This window comes from Narcine bancroftii, chromosome 7, assembly GCF_036971445.1.
Source record: "Narcine bancroftii isolate sNarBan1 chromosome 7, sNarBan1.hap1, whole genome shotgun sequence".
In the NCBI taxonomy this organism is placed as follows: Eukaryota; Metazoa; Chordata; class Chondrichthyes; order Torpediniformes; family Narcinidae; genus Narcine; species Narcine bancroftii.
In genome coordinates, this window is record NC_091475.1 from 55,589,017 (window position 1) to 55,610,151 (window position 21,135).

Below are 21,135 nucleotides of genomic sequence, written 5' to 3' on the forward strand. Positions count from 1 at the left end.
GTCTTGGTGAATATGTATTGCTGCTGGGTTTTGTGGTCCTCTGGACTCATAACACTAATAACACCAAAGTCGTGGGTTCAATCCCCACACTGTTCAAGTGTGTGCTGTAACCTTGTTTTCAGGTCACCTCACCTTCAGAGCAGTGCACATTGCTCCATCCCTCAATGATTCAGGGTAAAGTGGGTGCAGACTATGAGCTCTATTGTTTGACCTTTCTTATTTGTGCAGCATGGTTAGCGTGGCAGTTAGCGCAACACTGTGACAACTCCAGTGATAGGGACCAGGGTTCGAATCTCATGCTGTCCGTAAGGAGTTGGTACGTGTGGGTTTTCCTCGGGGGCTCTGGTTTCCTCTGTTCAAAAATTTGCACCAGGTTTGCAGGTCAATTGGGTGTAATTGAGCAGGCATAGACTTGTGAGCCAAAATATCCTGTTACTGTGCTATATGTGCAAAATTAAAATTTATTGTTCTCTTTTCCCAAATAAGTGTATAATCTGTTTGTCATCTTTTTGATTTTTTTTTAAAAATCCATTTTCCATGGGAAAATGTTTTTTTTTTCTCATGGACCTTTGGTTTTCAATTTTACCGGCCCCAGTCGTTGTGCTAGTTTGGGTTAACATCAATATTCCATGCACGGATTCAGAAGAAAAAACTCGTGATGCAAACCACAAATGGCTGGTGATACACAATTCACTTATATTGAGATAAATCATCTGCTCAAATTAATAGACATTGACAATTCATTAAAATTATGCACCCATTTTATGCACCAAATTCTTATTAATAATATTTGAATGATTTTAATATGTCAATAGTTTATAAAATCTGGAAATTTAAGTTTTTTCCCCCTCTAATGTTAATGAATGACTTATATTTGCCACATATTTTGGGAAGAACAGCTTTGCATCAAGACTCCAAATTTGTGAGATTATTTTGTTAGAGAATGAAAGAACTTTCACTTTCACAGATTTTTTTTCATGATCTGAGCCTTTTGCAAAACATTTCATGATAAGTTCAATACTTTGGAATTGCCATTGAAGTTATTCCAACCAACAGTCAGTTTGAACGTGGACAATGGACCAGGCAATAATGTTGATCCAAGAATAATTACTGGCTCATTTCTTATTTCAGTAATAACATGGAATCTTTCACAGGAAGTGAAGCCACATCATAATTTAGAAGATGGCATCCCTGGCAATGTTGCACTCTGCCTGTGTTAATCTCACTATCCACCAAAATTAAATGCTCAACTACTTGAACTATGAGTCTAAGATCTCAGAAAGGGATATATAACAACAGAGCCAAGACTGAACATAATGCTGAATCATCCATTTCTCAATAGGTCATTGCTTCCGTCAAATTGGTCCAAACTCATCCTCAACAATTTGATAAAAGTGATAAGTATTTGGCATTGATGGGATCAGGTGGTGTTCAGTATGTGAGAGGCTGAGGATCTGGCTCTGCTTACCTGATGCATCATCAATGATCACAAAAAAATGAAGTTGTGAAACTAGACTGGAACAGCCTTCAACCTCATTGACTGATCGAGGCAGAGTAGGATGGGGAGCATGCAAAGGGCTATGGGTGGGATCAGTCTCAGGAGGTGTGTCCAGCAGGCAGCAGCCAGTCAGAGCACATCACGTTACCAATGTGAAAAAATATCCAAGTTTTTTTTTTCAGTTGGTTTAGCGGTCGAATGGTGGATTTGATAGATGAGCTGATCTTTTATTGTGCGGTCATTTATCATTGTGTTCACCCACAAAAAATGAGCAAGGTGTTGATAATCCAGTTGAAACCTTACATGTTTGATTGTTTTTTTTCCCCCTTGCAGCAAATTCTCATTAAAATGACTGACAATTAAATATTTGTGCATTGATCATATGGCATCAAGATATTTAGCTGTTTAAAATAAAATTAATTTAAGCTGAGTTGAAATTTATTTCTTCATAAATCAATTCCAAAAACATTTGCTTCAATTTTTGATTTCTTTAAAGAGCAATAATTAATAAGGAGCTCGATTTGCAGTTGACAAGCGTTTAACTCTTGTACGCAGCCAATAACAAAATTGGATAAATAAGCCAGAGTTATTTTGTATTGGACATAGCCTTTACAACTGTTTTATTGATTTTTTTCATCTCAATAAACAATATAAAGGAGCAAAATTAATACTTATTGCTGCAATTGTTCTTCTTCTTTTCTTTGGCTTGGCTTCGCGGACGAAGATTTATGGAGGGGGTAAAAAGTCCACGTCAGCTGCAGGCTCGTTTGTGGCTGACAAGTCCGATGCGGGACAGGCAGACACGATTGCAGCGGTTGCAAGGGAAAATTGGTTGGTTGGGGTTGGGTGTTGGGTTTTTCCTCCTTTGCCTTTTGTCAGTGAGGTGGGCTCTGCGGTCTTCTTCAAAGGAGGTTGCTGCCCGCCAAACTGTGAGGCGCCAAGATGCACGGTTTGAGGCGTTTTCAGCCCACTGGCGGTGGTCAATGTGGCAGGCACCAAGAGATTTCTTTAGGCAGTCCTTGTACCTTTTCTTTGGTGCACCTCTGTCACGGTGGCCAGTGGAGAGCTCGCCATATAACACGATCTTGGGAAGGCGATGGTCCTCCATTCTGGAGACGTGACCCATCCAGCGCAGCTGGATCTTCAGCAGCGTGGACTCGATGCTGTCGACCTCTGCCATCTCGAGTACTTCGACGTTAGGGGTGTAAGCGCTCCAATGGATGTTGAGGATGGAGTGAAGACAACGCTGGTGGAAGCGTTCTAGGAGCCGTAGGTGGTGCCGGAAGAGGACCCATAATTCGGAGCCGAACAGGAGTGTGGGTATGACAACGGCTCTGTATACGCTTATCTTTGTGAGGTTTTTCAGTTGGTTGTTTTTCCAGACTCTTTTGTGTAGTCTTCCAAAGGCGCTATTTGCCTTGGCGAGTCTGTTGTCTATCTCATTGTCGATCCTTGCATCTGATGAAATGGTGCAGCCGAGATAGGTAAACTGGTTGACCGTTTTGAGTTTTGTGTGCCCGATGGAGATGTGGGGGGGCTGGTAGTCATGGTGGGGAGCTGGCTGATGGAGGACCTCAGTTTTCTTCAGGCTGACTTCCAGGCCAAACATTTTGGCAGTTTCCGCAAAGCAGGACGTCAAGCGCTGAAGAGCTGGCTCTGAATGGGCAACTAAAGCGGCATCATCTGCAAAGAGTAGTTCACGGACAAGTTTCTCTTGTGTCTTGGTGTGAGCTTGCAGGCGCCTCAGATTGAAGAGACTGCCATCCGTGCGGTACCGGATGTAAACAGCGTCTTCATTGTTGGGGTCTTTCATGGCTTGTTTCAGCATCATGCTGAAGAAGATTGAAAGGAGGGTTGGTGCGAGAACACAGCCTTGCTTCACGCCATTGTTAATGCTGCAATTGTTAGAGTTCAACTAAATGCCCAATACTCAGATGGTCAAATTGAAATGGCTTGCTGCAGTTCATTGGTGAATCAATCGGCTGCATCAGAAAACAAGATTCCATTTCTCAGTCCTGGTTGCCACTGGCTGTAGTGTTATTTCAACTTAGTTGTCAGAGGAAAGGACGAATGAAACTAAAATATTCGGAGACAAATACTTTAGCAGAACTTCAAGGGCTGTCACGCTGAGCACTGGTCCACTTCCGGATGTGTGCTCACCCTGCTGCTATTCATGCTACTGGCCCACGACTACAACGCCAGCTTCAGCAAAGTCATCAAGTTTGCCGACAACAGCAGCAACTATGAGCCACACCGCATAGAAGAGGTGGAAAATCCTGTTTTACGGTGGGCGAGTAACAACCTGAGTCTCAACATGGATAAGACGAAGGAAATGATCATGGACTTGAGGACCAGGGATGACCACCGTCTAGTGCACATTGATAGCTTGGTAGTGGAGGGAGTAGAGAGCACCAAATTCCTTGGCGTCCACTTAAGAAGTGACCTGTTCTGCACGCACAACATCTCTTCCCTTGTTAGGAAGGCACAACAATGGCTGCACTTACCGAGAAGACTGAGGCGCCATCCAGTCTACCTTTTCTACAGGAGCTCTATCGAAAGTGTTCTGGCTGGCTGCATGACAGCGTGGAAAGGTTTCCCAAACTGAGTTCAGTGGAACCCTGGGGTTCCGTGGAAAGGAGGAAGGGTTCCATGGAAGAAGTGACCATGGAACGGTGTGCTCACTGAACAGTGCTCAGTCTCATGTGATGCCACAGGAGTTCATGTTTAAAGTTTTGCTTTAGATTGGGCGACATTGGCTTATAGCAACAATCAAAGACAACCCACATTTTTTCCTCAGTCTGAACTTACAAGTTGTATTGTTCACTTTTTCTGCTTTCCTGGATAAATATTTAAAGCCACCTTTAAAATGTTGGTGTCCTGAACTGTGGTTTCTTGTCAAAAATGTTTGAGCAAATTCCTAAATGACTCAAGGACAGTGTTTGATTCTGACCGTATGGCAGTTGAAGGATTTAGAACTGGAAGGAAAAAATGCTTTTGCATAATGCAAAATAAATTATGGAAACAAGTAAATTGGAAACAAAAAATGCCAGAAGAACTCAGCCAATCAGGCAGAAATTATACCTTGATGAAGGGCTCAAGCCCAAAACATTGGTTATGTATCTTTATCTTTGTTAATATAAAGTACACAGTTTGACCTGCTGAATTTACAATATTGTCAGTTGGCTGTCTCATTAACTTTAAGCACAAATTATTCATTTCAACCCTAAATAGCCATTCCCTATTCCAGATGTGCATGTTTGACTTTGAAATTGCAGTGATGAGGCAATACTGCCAGAGAAAGTCCCCCCCACCCCACCCCCAACACATCCCTGGCCAGATACAGTGTAGTAAGGCCTGTGCATTATTTTTAACCAATGAGAATCCAGATTCTTCTGGAGCAAAGCTGGCAAAGGAGCTGGCCATATTTTACTGATATTCCATGTGTGCAATATTATGGATTACAAAAGAAATTATAAGAATGGTAAGTTTATTTACATTCTTACTATACCCTTTTTCTATACCTGGTATTGCAAACTGTACATGACAATTAGGGATCCACCATTTCCAAGTACTCCCCAAAAGAGTTCCATGAGCTAATAAGTTTGGGAAACTCTGCTGTAGACCAATGGATTATAGGTCAATCCACCGTACCGTAAGAGTGACAGAAAGGATCACTTGGGTCTGCATACCCACCATCGACTTGATCTACTGGGATCACTGTCTAAAGATGGAATGCCAAATAGTTAAGGACCTCTACCACCCTACACAGAGCATATTTCAGCTACTTCCATCGGGAAGGAAATGCAGGAGTGTCAGAACCAGCACCACCAGGTTGAGAAATAGCTCATTCCCACAGGCAGTGGGAATGCTGAACAACCGAATGAACTGTTCAAACAAACCCTCTGAGACTCTACTATAGTGATTCCCAAAGTGGGCACTGCCACCCCTCTGTGGGCAGTGGAAAGATCCAAGGGGACGGAGAGAGAAAAGGGGGCAGTCCAAACCTTCAATCTTCCTGTTATTCACTCTGTTGCTAAGTTTAATGAAGAAACCAGTGCAGTAATTTTACAGCCAGACTTAGGATGGCCGTAGTGAACAAAATAAATGGTAGCAAGGCATCCTCATGAGAGCGGGACTTGGTGGCCACTGTATTGTATAGGCGTCACTACCATCCCCCTCTCAGCAGTGCCATTACTGACCTCTCAGCACCGCCACTAAACACCCCCCCCCCCTCGTGCCGTTGTATGGGTGGGGGGGGGTTCTAGGGATGTGGCCTGGAGGCCAAGGGGGTGACAAACCAAAAAGGTTTGGGCACCGCGACTATTCATTAAACAATATTTATTTAATTTTATCTATGTATATATATATATATATTGCAGATGCATCAGTGTTATGTCTGGATGTGTGTTTGTAGGTTTTGCACTGAGGACAGTATTGTCGGGATGTACAATTAGATGATGGAAAACTTAAACTTGAGAAAAATAATGGTGGAGAATCTCTGCAGCTCCATAGGTGAGGCTTTGAAAAACCACAATTTTCTGAATTTTTTTGAAATTGACAATATCTGTACCTAAAATTTGATATATCCACAATAATCTTGTGTTAAATTCAATTGGAGTGTAAAAATGTTCACCAGACTTTTGCAATATAAACAATTACAGAGGTTTAATGACCTAATGATACATATTTACATTTTGTCCAATAGTTTAACAGTGTCTGGACTGGATATGGGATGAAAGTATTACCTTTGACCATCAAGTCAAACATACATAGTGAACAAGTTTCAATTATGTTGCTTCCAATTTTTAGAAAAACAGATGCTATCGATGGATGATGTTAATTGAAAATATGACTCCAGTTATCCAGAAAATTGGGCAATGAGAAAGTAAAAAGATATAATTTCTGACTCCTTCGGAGTCTGCAACCCCTCATGGTACACTGTGCAACACTGGCACCACCTTCTTGAGCCAAGACATCTGTGATGCAGGATTTGAAAATAAAACACCATTGGCTCTTTTAACAAGCCATTTAAACCCTGAACAGAGCTGTTGGCACCAAGATCAGGCAATAGGAACATGGGGAGCAACAGTGTGTGTCCCCTCTCCGCTCTCCTGCATCCATAGCAACAGTAGCAATGCTGTTACAGCAGCATTCCCATTTCTTTTTCAGTGGATTGATTGGTTAATTGGCCACCACAAATTATCCCTCTGTAAGTAAAGGGTAGAATCTCAAGGGTAATTGCCAAGGCTTTTAGGGGACATCCTGAAAAAGAGTAAGTCACAAATTTATCTTGTACCTTTCCAGACTTTGCCGAAAGAGTTTTCAAGTCAATGAAGTGTATTTACAATTGTCATATGGACAGCATATCAGTCAATTTGTTTGATACAATTATTCACAAACATGAAATATTTCATGTCTTGATATATTATGTGAATGATATTCGTTTAGACTCTGTCAGATTTCAGATTTATTGTCAGAACACACACATGACATCACATACAACCCTGAGATTCCTTTTTCCTGTGGGCACAGCAGAATTACCAAAAATTGGTAAAGCAAAAAATAAACTACACAGCATCAACATGTAAACAAATGAAAGAACTGTGAACAGATGTAAACAAACTGACTGTGCAATACAGAGTGAACAAAAGAAAATTAATAAAGTGCTCAAGTACGAGTCCTTAAATGAGTCCCTGATTGAGTTTGTTGTTGAGGAGTCTGATGGTGGAGGGAGAGCAGCTGTTCCTAAACCTGGTGGTGCGAGTCTTGTGGCACCCAGACCTCTTTCCTGATGGCAGCAGTGAGAAAAGACTGTGCACTGAGTGATGTGGGGTTTTTGATGACTGCTAATGCCCTCTGACGACAGCGTTCCCTGTAGTTGTGCTCAATAGTGGAGAGAGTTTTGGCTGTAATGTCCTGGGCTGTGTCCACTCCCTTTCTGAGGGCTTCATGCTCAGGGATATTGGTGTTCTCCATACCAGACGTGTGATACAGCTGGTCAGTGCACTATCCACCACACATCTGTTGAAATTTGCCAGGGTTTCTGATGTCATACAAAACCTCCGCAAACCCCTGAGGAAGTGTTGATGATCCTCTGAGATAGTGACTCCAAAGAATCTAAATTTGCTCACTCTTTCCCTCTGATTCCCCCCAATTATCACTGGATTGTACACCTCTGGCTTTCCTTTCCTGAAGTCAACAGCCAGTTCCTTCTTGGAGATCCTTATTCTTTTCAATTTCATTTTTTTTACCAGTGAAAATATTTCCCCCTGAGCATGTCTCTATGAATGATGATGAACTAAGTGAAGCACTCTGATGCAGAAGCAGCAGACAAATATAAGAGGATCCAGCAAATTCCCCTCAGGAGTGCTTAGATGGTCAGTGGAAGGATTTATCGCATCCTGCAAGACATCCCTCTGACTTACAAGATATTAAAGCTTGATTTGGTGCACTGTCATTGACAATCCCTTGCAAACAGGCGGCAATTATTAAGGTATTGCAAAATGATAAAGCTTCATGAAGCTGTAAATGCCTTCAATGAACTTTTATCTGCCTTCTGCTTTCTCCTCATCTTCTACTCCTATAGATTTATGATGCATGGTTTCCTGAAGACTAAGGGTATTCATGGCAGGGCTATGCCTTTGCTCTTATTTCTTTGGTCCTGTACATGGGCAAGCTCTCCTCTTGGAGCTGAAGAAGTTAATGAAATTCAATTGGCATGAAGGTTCATGAGCACATATATTTCATGAAAATGAATCCATTTTGAAAATCTTGCCACATATTGTGTACATTAAATAGATCGGTGCATTCATAAGAATGGTTACTTAAGACAAACTGAGATGCAACATCGAAAATAAAAGCAAAGAATGATTTTATTATTAACTTGGAAAAAGCATGAACAAAGAAATTGATCCTTCATAAAATTTTAACCACGAGAAAACAAATTGCCAGTAAACCAGTTAAAGAAAATCAGATACTGCAGCTAATATTGGTAATTGCCCAGGTTATTAAAAGTTGTACAGAGTCAACTTCCATCTGTTCTCAAATTTATTGCTTTATTATTAACCATAGTGTATTAAAGGTGATACAAACTAAGATCAAAATGATAATGTGCCTGATGGAAAATTGAACTGCATTTTTGCAAGATAACATTGATATTCAGGAATGATTTGAAATTCAAATCACAGATAAGCTTATGGAATTATTGAAATTCAAGACAATTTGGTATAGTTTATGAATTCATTTTGATTCATTGAAACAAAAATCGCAGGGCAATTAACATTCACCACATTTCCTCTAGACTGGAAAGAGATTAGGGGTGCATAGCTTTCACATTTAAGAAGCAATTTTCTGCTACATCCACGTGTGAATCTGCCCCTCGGATTCAAACTAATTTAATGAGCTGCACATATCACTAGACATTGTTAATATTGCAGATTGTTACTTGATAACTTTGGAAAAAATCCTTTATCGTGATAATTAGACTAAACACAACAAGATAAGAGCCCATGATATAACAGGAAACATAACAACATGGGTAGAGCATTGGCTGATTGGCAGGAAGCAGAGAATCACAATACAAGGATCATATTCTCGTTGGCTGCCAGTTGCTACTGGTGTTCCATGGGAGTTAGTGTTGGGAGAGTTTGTATATTAATGATTTGGATTACAGAATTGAATAGCTTTTGTGGCCAAGTTTGAAGATGATATGAAAGTAGGTGGAGGAGAAGGTAGTGTTGAGGAAACAGATTAGGAGAGTGGGCAGAGAAGTGACAAATGAAATATAATGTCTGAAAGTGTACGGACATGCTCTGTAGTATTAAAAAAAACTAAACAGGCAGACTATTTTTTTCAATGTGGAGAAAATTCAAGTTTCAAAATTCCTTTATTGTCAGGTAATAAGGCAGGTAATATTACACAAAATTGAATTTGGTCTGCCATGAAGTGAAAAAAGATTCGCCATCAGCAGAAATAGCCCTGCATCCCTTACAGTGTGAGAGAGAGAAGCAAAGGAGAGTCCCCTTAGAGTTATTGAGTGCCTGTGGATTTGCCTCCAGTGATTTTGCAGTGTTACGAGCCCAAAGGACCCCACAACCCAGCAGCAAAAGATATTCACAATGACAAATGATTACTTAAACAAAAGTTGTTTCTAGTTATCTTTAAACATGAAAACAGAATCAATCTTTAACTTATCACTATTAACTTAACTAACCCAACTTATCCCCCTTCTAATTCTAAGCGTATGCGTATGTAATGTGTGTAAATTTAAGAAAAGTTCTTTGGTTCACAATTCAATCTCACTTCTCACTCTTCCAAGTTCACTGGTTGCAGGCAATTCTTATACTGTGCACAGAATTTAACATGTATCAAGTTCAATGGGCCTTAGTGCTTGAAAGGTAAATGTTTACCGCTCAGGAAGTTCTTGTAGGTTTGCAGAGACTAGAACCACCATTAGTCACCTCAATGTCTTGCTGATGAAACTTTCCCCATCAGGGATCTCCAGATGATAACGTCTTTCTTTCAGACTATCACAGAGTTCCTTTCTGTTCCACTTATTCCAAGAGAAACATCAGACTGATAGCACTTCCAGCCATCTGCCACTCTGGAGCTTCTGTTTCAGTTCCAACAAGCTTCTCCTAGCTTGTTTCAGCTGTGTGTCTGTCTCTCTATCTGAGATTCCAACTGCCAGCCACATGTCCTTCTCTCTCCCACTTGCAAAACCCCCTCCTTCTCCAGCAAACAATAGGAGTTAGACTTCTGCTCCCTTCTGTTGTTTTAGGTAAACAAACTTCAAACTTCACTCACCTTTGAGTGAACACTTTGCAGAGAGGTCAAATGCTTTGCAAAAAAGTTCAACCAGACAACCTGACTCTGGTTGTTCTTCCATTTATTTCATGACATCATTTCAATTAGCACCTGCTTGTGAAATGTGCATAGCATTCTCCATAGTTTCTGTAAAATCACTGAATATAAATTCTTCAGTATTTCAAATAAGATCTGTTTAAAAGTATGTGTATGTATGTAACCTACTCTAATTTTACCAATTTATCTCCCAAAAACATTTCCAAATATTCCATCACAGCAGCCTCCGCAGCCATACAGCCTTCCGTCCAAACCATTGGCAACCTGAGCTCCACATTCAAACTACTGATACGATCAGTGCTCTCAGCACTCTCTCTCACCCCGATTCCAGTACCTGGTACCCCTTCAGCCAATCTCGAGCCAGTCTCCAGCAGTCTGCTACCTGCTGTGAGATCATTGACAACAGTCACCAGCAGCCCAAAGCCTACGTGGGTTCCTTGCCTCGAGCCAACCCAATGTTCTTCATCCACAGAGCATCCCACTGGTCCATCGCCTTGGTCAGCATCCCATAGGGTCATCTTCTTTGCTTCTCCTTCTCAAACAGGGGCTGGTGTCCCTTTTTTTCTGGTGTCCTGTGCCAGTCCTCTGCTTTCCTGGAGCCTGGGCCCAGATGGAGGATTTTTAAATAAAACACCATTAGCTCCTTTAACAGGTCTTTTATAGCCTGCAATCTAGTTGGACTAGATTGGATAAACCTGCAGAGGAGCACTGTCCCTATGTTCCCCGTTGTCTATGGGTCCAAATCAGTGACAGCCATAGGCATATCTAGGGTGTGGCAGGTATGGCATGTGCCTGAGGTGCCACTTTAAGGGGGGATGCTACTCAAAGGAAGCCCCCAACCCCGCTGAATGCTGCCGCTATCCTGGACATACAAGGAACACATATCTGTTTTTTCAACCCTCAGAACTCATTCTCCTTCCTCGTCCTAGCATTCACCCTCAATTATACAATGCCAAATACAACACGGTGGCCACCAAGCCCACGTCTCCTTGTTGCCATTGATTGTGATGCATTGGCCACCTCTGCCATAGGCGCTATTTTGATTAGATGTACCTCTAGTGGCAGCATCGCCATCGCAGCAGTTTCAGAAGTACCATCATTTTTTTTTCGAAAGGGACCTGGGAGTCCTTGTGCACGATAGCCTAAACGTTGAGTCAGAGGTGGAAAATGCAATGCTGGCATTTATTAAAAGAGGAATGTGATGTCAAGACCTCATAAGACACTGGGGAGATCTCATTTGGTTTTGTGCATATCATTTAAGAAAAGATATCCTGACGTTGGAGAGGGTTCAGAGGAGCTTCATAACAATGATTCCAGAAATGATTAGGTTATCATTTGAAGAGAGTTTGACACCTTTTGGCCTATACTCATTGTAAGTTAGTAGAATTAGGGCTAGATCTCGTTGAAGCTTTTAGAAACTCAAGAGGCGTGGACAGAATAGATGTAGAAAGGTTTTTTCCCGTGCTGGGAAATGCTAGGACAAGAAAGCACAACTTCAGGATTGAAGGGTGTCCACTTAGAACAGAGATGTGGAGAAGTTTCTTCAGTCAGAGAGTGTTGCAATAGGCAGTTGTGGATGCCAGGTCATTAGGTGTATTTAAATCAGAGATTGATAGGCACTCGATTAGCTAAGGCATCAAAAATTATGGGGAGAAGGCCGGGCAATGGGGCTGAGTGAGAAAATGGATCAGCTCGTGATAAAATGCTGGGGCAGACTCGATGGGCTGAATAACCTATTTCTTCTCCTTTGTCCTCTGGTCTTTTGGTTGATCTTTTATCTTAATTTGAACCAATTCTCTCTCATCTAAATGACTAATGTTAATATTCATTGCAATTTTAATGGAATAAGTGAATAAAATATATGTTTAAAAAGGGGGAATAAAGTTATGTAGTCATCATTTTTCACAAGCAAACATCATATTACAGAATCAGAGAGAGAGAGAGTGGGGAGAGAAAAGCTGCTGCAGTCAGTGAAAGGCTTCAAAGTGAAAAGCCTGCTAAAGACCCCATTTCATGACAGGTTTTGAGTTCTGAGTTCTGCCTATTGAAAAGTCTGTCATGGTTGGTTGTTGTATTTCTCTTTGGGGTCACATGGAAGAAGCCACGTTTCTTCGGAAAGGCACTCAGTTGCCGACTGAAGGAAATCAGTTTGTGTGTCCAATCAACAGAAGACATCTCTCTGCATCCACCAAAGACCTTCCTTCCTGGTAACAACTTAAGTTAAGGCACCAGAGCCTGTTGAAAGTAATGACTGTTTAATTCTGTGTACAGTACTGAAAACTGCCTGATACCAGTGAACTTGGTAGAGGCAGGTACAGTTCCAATGTTTAAAAAGCATTCACAAAAGAAAGTTTAGAGGGGTGTGGGCTGAACGCAGGCAAATGGGATTAGTTTGGGTTGACCACTTGACTGGCAATGGACAAGTTGAGCTGAGGAGCCTGTTTCTGTGTTGCAAAACTCAATAACTCGACGACTCCACATCCTCTTCCAACAACGTTATAGCAGCTTTCCATTCAATGTTGCAATTTTAGTCTTTGAATTCCATTAATGGATGCATTCACATGCTCTATTCTTGGAAAATATAACTGAAGCCAGCAAATTGTCCTGAAGAGTAATAATGCGCCTTAAGCAGTTTATTTTAGGGTTGTATTCACAACTCCTTGCAGAATATGTTCAAGATTACAATGCAACTCCAGGTTCAAGATTCAAATTGCATTCTCAGGAGGCTTTTTGTTTTGTTGAGAAAGTTCTTAAGAGTACAAAGTGAAAAGGAACTGTACTTGTATTGCACTATTCATGATATAGGGACACTTTGAAGTGGATGTTTAATATGGTTATATTTTGAATGACACCACTCAATTTGGATGCCATATTGTCTCCAAAATGTACCTCAAAACAAACAGCTTTGTTTGTGATACTTGTTTTGGGTTAATTCTTGGCTGAGAAGAACATTCACTTATCTCCATCTGTGAAGCCTAAGCACTTAGCTTTAACCAAAACAGGGCAGCTTTTGTACCAGCTTGCATTCTTTTATCAAAGGAAAAATTGAATCAACAAAAGGCATCGTCAAAATTAAATTTAAGAATGCAAGGATAATAACTAGTTCTGTCAGGTCTCATGTCACAAAGCCGACAGAAAAGAGGCACAGAATGGGTCAAAATCTTATTTGAAATAGAATGAGGATGATTTCCACCCACAACCAAGCTCTATGTCAGGGCACCCATGCCTATTGACAGGACCATATTCCCTTCACTGCAGATGTTGATGCTTCACTACGTGGACTCCGGGGGGAAAAAAAATCATCAACCACTTCCCTCAGCCCTATCACCAGGCCAATATTGGATGTTACCGATTTAATTCCCTTTATGGACAAGATACCAGCAGAGGACTGTGATATCCTCATGGAACAGAAAGATGCCACTGGTGAACAGATAATTATCTTGAATAAGGAAAGAGATGCTGTTCCTGAGTTGATGGTTGTGTCAGTGGGCACAAGAAGACTAGTTATGAATCACTCTCACCACTATGACTACTTCAGATTCCCTGGTCCCCACCTTCACCGTGGATGTCCAGTCTCTGTACACAATCATGCCATCTGGAAGGTCTCAAAGCTTTCTGTTTCTTCCTGGAATGGAGTTCTGACCAGCTTCCCTCCAGAAACACTATCATCTGCCTGGAAGAACTTCAACACCACTCACTTCCTTCAAATCAAAGGTTCCCAGCAATGTCTGCCTTTTATAGGGTGCATGGAACAGTCTTCAATTTTAACCTACCCAGCACCAGCTCCCAATTTTTCTTGTTATATTGATGACTGCATTGGGGCTGCTTCCTGCAGCCATACCAAAATTGTCAATTTATCAACTTTGCGAATAATTTCCATCTTGCTCCAAAATTCACTGCACAATTTATGACACTTCTCTCCCCTGTCTAATCCTCTCTGCTCCATTTCAGGAATAAACTATATGTTCACCACAAACTAATTGATTCCCATGGTGACCTTAACTACACATCTTCCCACCCAGTCTCCTGCAAGGATGTCATCCCTTTCTCTCAAGTTTCTCCACCTGCACCGCATCAGCCCTCAAGATGAGGCCTTCCATTCCAGGACATCTGAAATGCCATCCTTTTTGAAGCAATCTGGTTTCCTCTCTAATGTGATCAATAGACCCATCTCCCACATTTTCTCAATCTCTCAGAATTCAGCACTTAATATACCCCCTCCCCCCAACAGAAGAGGGATAGAGTTCCTCTTGTCGCACCTTCTGCATTCACCGCATAATTGCCATCATTTCTACCAGCTGCAACGACCCCATGTCTACCCCTCTGCACCTTTTACTGCCTTCAGCAGGGATCACTCTCTCTGTGCTTCCCTTGCCTGTTCACACTTCCCACCCCACCTCCCCTTTATCCCCAGTACTTGCCCTTGGAACTTCAGGGGCCACAACACTTGATCTGACACTGCTCTCATCATAATCCAGGATCCCAGACAGAACTTCCCATAAGGCAAAGATTCATGAGCACCTCCTTTAACCTCATCAACAGCATTCAGTGCTCCCAACGTGGCCTCCTCTACATTGGTGAGACCAAGATTCAAAATTCAAGATTCTTTTATTGTCTGCGAATAAAACAGAGTAGGAGTCCATTTTGCAGAGCATCTATGTTCAGTCCAGAATGGCCATTCTGAGCTCCAGGCTGCTGCTATTTCAACTCCCCTTCCCATTCCTACACTGACTCATCTGTCCCGTGTCTTCTCTGTTGCCGGAGTGAGGTCCAACGTAAATTAGAGGAACAATATTCTGGGCAGTTGGCAGCCGAATGGGATGAACATAGAGTGTGCGAATTTCATCTAATGAGTCCACTCCCTATTCTTCTGCTCTTCCCAATCAGCCCTACCCATTCTCATCCTCCTCCTCTTGACATCTATGTCTTCTCTCCATCAGCTCCTCGCTGGATTCTTCTGCACTCTCCTCCTCCCTTCGGTTTCATCTGATCTTCCATTGCACCACTATTCTCACCTTCCAGCAATGTCAACCTTTTGCCATCTAACCACCCACTCCACCCTGTATGGCTCATCTTCTTCCACCTTTGGTTTTCTTGCTTCTCTCTCCCCTTGCCCAGCACCTGCCACTCCTCTACCTCTTTCCATTATATTTCATCTATACTTGGTTGCCTGATCTCATGTGGGGCCCCAGCCTCACCAATCTTGTCCTCATTACACTCCCTCTGAACTAACTTTCCTCAGTACTGGCTCAAAATGTCAGCTGTCCTTTTATTTCCACTGATACTGCATGACCTGCTGAGTTCCACTGGCAGACGACAGTAAAAATCCCCAGAATCAGGCACCTACAGGGATTGTGAATGCAAGATATACAAATTTTCTGGTTGCCCGAGACACACATTTTTACAAGGTCTAACTCAGTGGTTCTTTCCACTCACATACCACTTTAAGTAATTCCTATTGCAGAAGTGTCCTGTGATCAGTAAAAGGGATTGCTTAAGGTGGTATGTGGGTGGAAAGAAAAAGTTTGAAACCCACTATTTTAATCATACCTAATTGACTCGTATGTGCATGGTTTCATAACTCCCAAGGAAATGGGCCAATGACAATTTTTATCAAGCAAAATATTTCAGTAGCAATTGCGTCTAGAGCAGTGATTCTCAACCTTCCCTTCCCACCCACCCACATACCACCTTAAGCAATCCCTTACTAATCACAGAGCATTGATGGCAATAGGAGAACCTCCAACCTTCCAAGCAGAGATTTCGATTGAGAACTGCAAGAGACTAGCTTCAGATACATTGCTCCTTTTCCTTTCTGAATTATTTAACTGTACAGTATGGTACATTGAGGAACACTTGATTTTCTAGATAATGGTGATTGTGGATGACAAAAGATAGCAGCATAATTAGACCATTCAGCCCATTTTGTCTACTCTGCCATTCTAATCGTGGCTGATTCAACCCAATTTCCTGCCTTCTTTCCACAACCTTTGATGCCCTTGCTAATCAAGGGCCTATCAACCTCCAGTTCAAATCACCCCAATGACTTGGCCCCTTCAACCATATGTGGCAATGAATTCCACCCTCCAGCCGAATAAACCTCATCTCTGTCCGAAAGGGACATCCTGTTCTCTGGCGTCGTGTCCTCTGGTCCTAGAATCTCACACCACTAATAACATCTTCTCTCCACTCTATCTAGCCCTGTCAATATTGTGGTCAAAGTTCAATCCCATGCTGTCTGCAAGTTCCCCCCATGACTGCCTGGGTTTTCCCCGGGGCTGGTTTCCTCCTACTGTTTGAAATATACCAGGGGTGTAGGTTAATTGGGTGTAAATTAGGCAGCACGGACTCGTGGGCCAAAATGCCCTGTTACCATGCTGCATGTCTAAATTTAAGATTTAAACTTAATCATTGGACATAATCATAGAACACCAACATTAAAAATTACAAGCATTATTGAAGAAAATGAAAAACAACAGAGAGATTGATAGACCTATCGAAGATAACTTACTTGTCTGCATTGTTGAAGTTAGTACCTTCTCTATACAATTCATACAGTCGAGCATGACCACAATTTGAATGATTTGTTCACATTTCAATGTGCCTGCCACATTGACCACCGCCAGTGGGCTGATCTCGCCTCAAACCGTGCATCTTGGCGTCTCACAGTTTGGCGGGCAGCAACCTCCTTTGAAGAAGACCGCAGAGCCCACCTCACTGACAAAAGGCAAAGGAGGAAAAACCCAACACCCAACCCCAACCAACCAATTTTCCCCTGCAACCGCTGCAACCGTGTCTGCCTGTCCTGCATCAGACTTGTCAGCCACAAACGAGCCTGCAGCTGACGTGGACATTTACCCCCTCCATAAATCTTCGTCTGCGAAGCCAAGCCAAAGAGAAAGAAAGAAGAAAAGAAAGAATGAAAACTACCTATTTTGAGGCATCTAAAGTTTAACTACTCTTAAGAAATAAATATTTCCCACCATTCAGAGGTTGGAGAAAATAAATAATTGTCAAATTGTTACATTGTTCAGTAACTATCAAGTGTTTTTAAGATAGAAAATGAATTCAGAATGACTTGCATCATAATATATTCTAGGGAAAATGAGATAGCTGATGTGAAAGGCATAGAATATTCATATAAAATATTCAGATTACTTGAAGCTCATTGAGCAGAACAGAAATGACCTGAAGTTGACAGAATCTGACAAAAAACTACATAAATTGTAAATTAGTGATAAATGACTTGGTACTTTTGAATTTCATGTTAATTCAGAGGTCAGTATAAAAGTTGGCAAAAGAATTGAAGTTTACTGCATTCTTTGCTATCCTTCTATCTCCCCACCCACAGAGTTGAAATTGTGTGCAGATTAAAGGTGTAGATTTATCTCCAGCATACACCTTTCCTTTGGAGACAGAAGAGAATGCAAACACTTTAATCTGAAGCAAATGATCTTTTGGGTTAAATCTTGTAATTAAAAATGTTTATGTTTTATCTATTCAATGTCAATCTCCCTGAAATGTCTCTGAAACGAAAAACTTCAGAAAACTTTAAAATGATGGTTGGCTTCACCTCAACTCTGCCAGCTGGTGGTGTCAGGTTAAGATGGGTGTGCTTCTTGCCTGAGGCACAGATGGTGAATGGACTTCAGTGACTTCAAGACGAGTCCTCATCATCCATCTTAAACAAGTGTAGGGATGGTTTACAGATTTATATATATGATTGCACTACCAATCAACCCCAGTCAGTCAGAGAATCATGATTATTAAGCTTTAATCACCTTAAAGTGTCAGCACTGCTTGCATGTTGCTGGCCCGGTTCCAAGGCAGGTACTGAGGGAGCAGTTTGGGAGCGACAACCTTTATGGGGATATCTGGGAAGAAGGAGTCACAGGTTCAGGGGGTGGACCAGCCCATACAGCACATGCATACATCTATATACATAGTGGTCACACCACAATGATATCACATACAACCCTGAGATTCTTTTTCCTGTGGGCAAGGTTTATTGGTAATGCAAAAAACTGTACACAAAGTACACATGTAAACAAATAAAGAAATGTAAACAAATTGACTGTGCAACACAGAGAGAATTGAAAAATAATCAATAAAGTGCAAAAGTAAAAGTCCTTAAATAAGTCCCTGAGTGAGTTTGTTGTTGAGGAGAATGAATGTGAATAGGTAGGAGCTGTTCCTGAACGACAATGTGGTGATTGTGACATCACACTTGCTCCAACATGATCAGAAATTGCTTAGTACTTGAACAAGAATAAAATTCAGGTCCCCTTGTTGTATGTTAAAGGTACTTGGAAGCAACTGCATTAATTGTGATCTTTAATGTCAGGACCCATAACCAACAAGGAGGACTATTCCATGAATAGTGCAACACTATTAGAGCACTCATGACCCGGGTTCAAATCTGGCACTGTTTGTAAAGTGTTTGCACGTTCTCCCCGCCACATGCATGGGTTTCCTTCAGGGTCTCTGGATTCCTGCCACCCTCCAATAATGTGTGGGATTGGTTGGTTAATTGGGTGGCATGGGTTTCAATTGCCTGAATTGGCTTCTACCGTGTTGTGAATAATTTTAAATTCTAGACTGCATGTTTTTTCAAGCTATTTCAAAATAAAATGTCTGATTTCTATCAAGTGCAAAGAGGCAATGTTCAGAAATATGAAGCTGTGAAAACCTTGGACCCCTCCAAAATTGATGTAGCAATTTTCACAACCTTGGATTGTTCCAAAGCTTTTTAAAGCCAATAAAGTATGTGGTACTGTGGGAACTGTTTAGGCCACTTTGCCATAACAAAATCCTATAAATAGCAATATGATAATCATTAGATAATTTGTTTTAGTGATGATACTTTAGGGATAATATCAGTTGAGACTTAACAGTGTAACAAATTTATCTGATACTATCAAAAATGTTGGTTGTGAGGATTCATCTTTTGTTTTTGTGCGAATGTAACTATTACCAAAACAAGATTTGCATCTCCATTTGTTGCATCATTCACTGCAGCCTTGAACACATTGACATTAGACAGCAACACTTGGTCAAAAGAAAAAGTTGTACAATTCTAGTTGCAGTGCGCAAAAGAGCTGAAGAACCTCAGCAGGTCATGTGGCCTATGGTGATACACCACTAGCCGACTGCAGGGGGTGACCTGTGTACCTGCAGAAGAGCACTGGAGGACAAGGCAACACCTGGCCGGCTGTCAATCAGCCAACCTGAATGGACCAAGCCCCACTCGGTAGGCTGCCAATCACCCTACGGGATACGAGCTAGATCCGGCCCCTCGAGGTCAGTCTCAGAGCTTGCAAAGCATTCTCACAGACAGATCTCTGGAAGTCCATGTTGAATAAAGCCTGTTGTACAGATTATCTTTTGTGTCTGCTTGCTGTTTGATAGCGCAACACACAGCATGCACTGAAAAACATCGGGCAATCAACTTTCAGGCCTGACCCCTTCCACAAGATTCCTGAAAAATCAGGCAAGCGGCCAGTGAAAAGATGGGGGAAGTAAGAGAAAGGGAGAGGTGAACAGGTGGATACAGGTGGGAGGGGGAAAATGCTGATTGGGGGAGAGGGCAGGGGGCTTAGAAATAGGTCTGATAGTAGGAAGGGCAAGGAAGCTCAAAGAAGAGAGACAGAAGGATGAGGGGGAATGGAGAGACCAAGGGATGGGTGAATGGAAATAGCCCTTGTACATCTTCCCTCCCCACTATTCAGGGCCCCAAACAGCTCTTCCAAGTAAAATAGCTGTGAATTTGTAAGGGCCATTTACTTCATCTGGTGCTCTTGCAGCAGGATTGGTGAGACTGGACATAAGCTGAAGGATCACTTCAATGAGCACCTTCTCTCTGCCTGCTGCAACAGCCAGGACCTGCCAGTAGCCAACCACTTCCACGCCTCATTGCCACACTCACATGCCTGTCCATGCCTCATTGCAGTGAACAGAGATTCACTGATGATGGGCTGTGCTGATGGTTGGCTCCTCCCCCAGGCTCCACCCCCATCTACCCATATATAACCCAGGTTTCCCACCTCAACCCTGAGCCCTACTGAAGACCTCGTAAGACCCCTACACTTTTGTTATAAGCTAATAAAGCGTGTGATCTCCCTCCAGTCGTGAGAGCTTTAATTCACGCTACACTCGTGCAGTGGCAAGTTGAAGCAAATACTTACTAAGGCTCCCTTGCCCTTCTTTCTATCCTGCCTAACTGCAGGAACAACAAAATCTTGGCATTCTGCAACCAGACAACATCAATATGGACCTCCAGTTTCTGTGAATCCCCTTAACTGTTCTCTCTTTTCCCCTCATCGCTGTTTCCCTTGACCTGCTCCCCAACCTCTTCCCTTCTTTCTCATCCTATTCTTTCATACATCTCTGTCCTCTCCCCATCACTTCCCAGCTTCCTTCCCTTGATCTCCATCCTACAGTATCTACCGTTTATCCCGCACTCTTGCTCTTCACGCTCCCACCTTCTTAACCAGATATCTGCCTGATTTTCACCACTCCCGAAACAGGGCTTGGGCCTGAAAGAGCCAACTGTCTATTACTTTCTGGATGCTGCGTGACCTGCTGAGTTTCTCTAGCACTTCTATGTACTGCACCGGGCCCCACCATCTGCAGATTTACATACAATACTAGTGTCGTCTTCTTCATGTCTATTAACTCAATTGTCATCATTCCTCGTACATATTAATTCTTCAATATAGTTTCAAAAGGATATGGGTTACACAGCTCTTAGTTACTGCCAACAACCTGGCACTAGA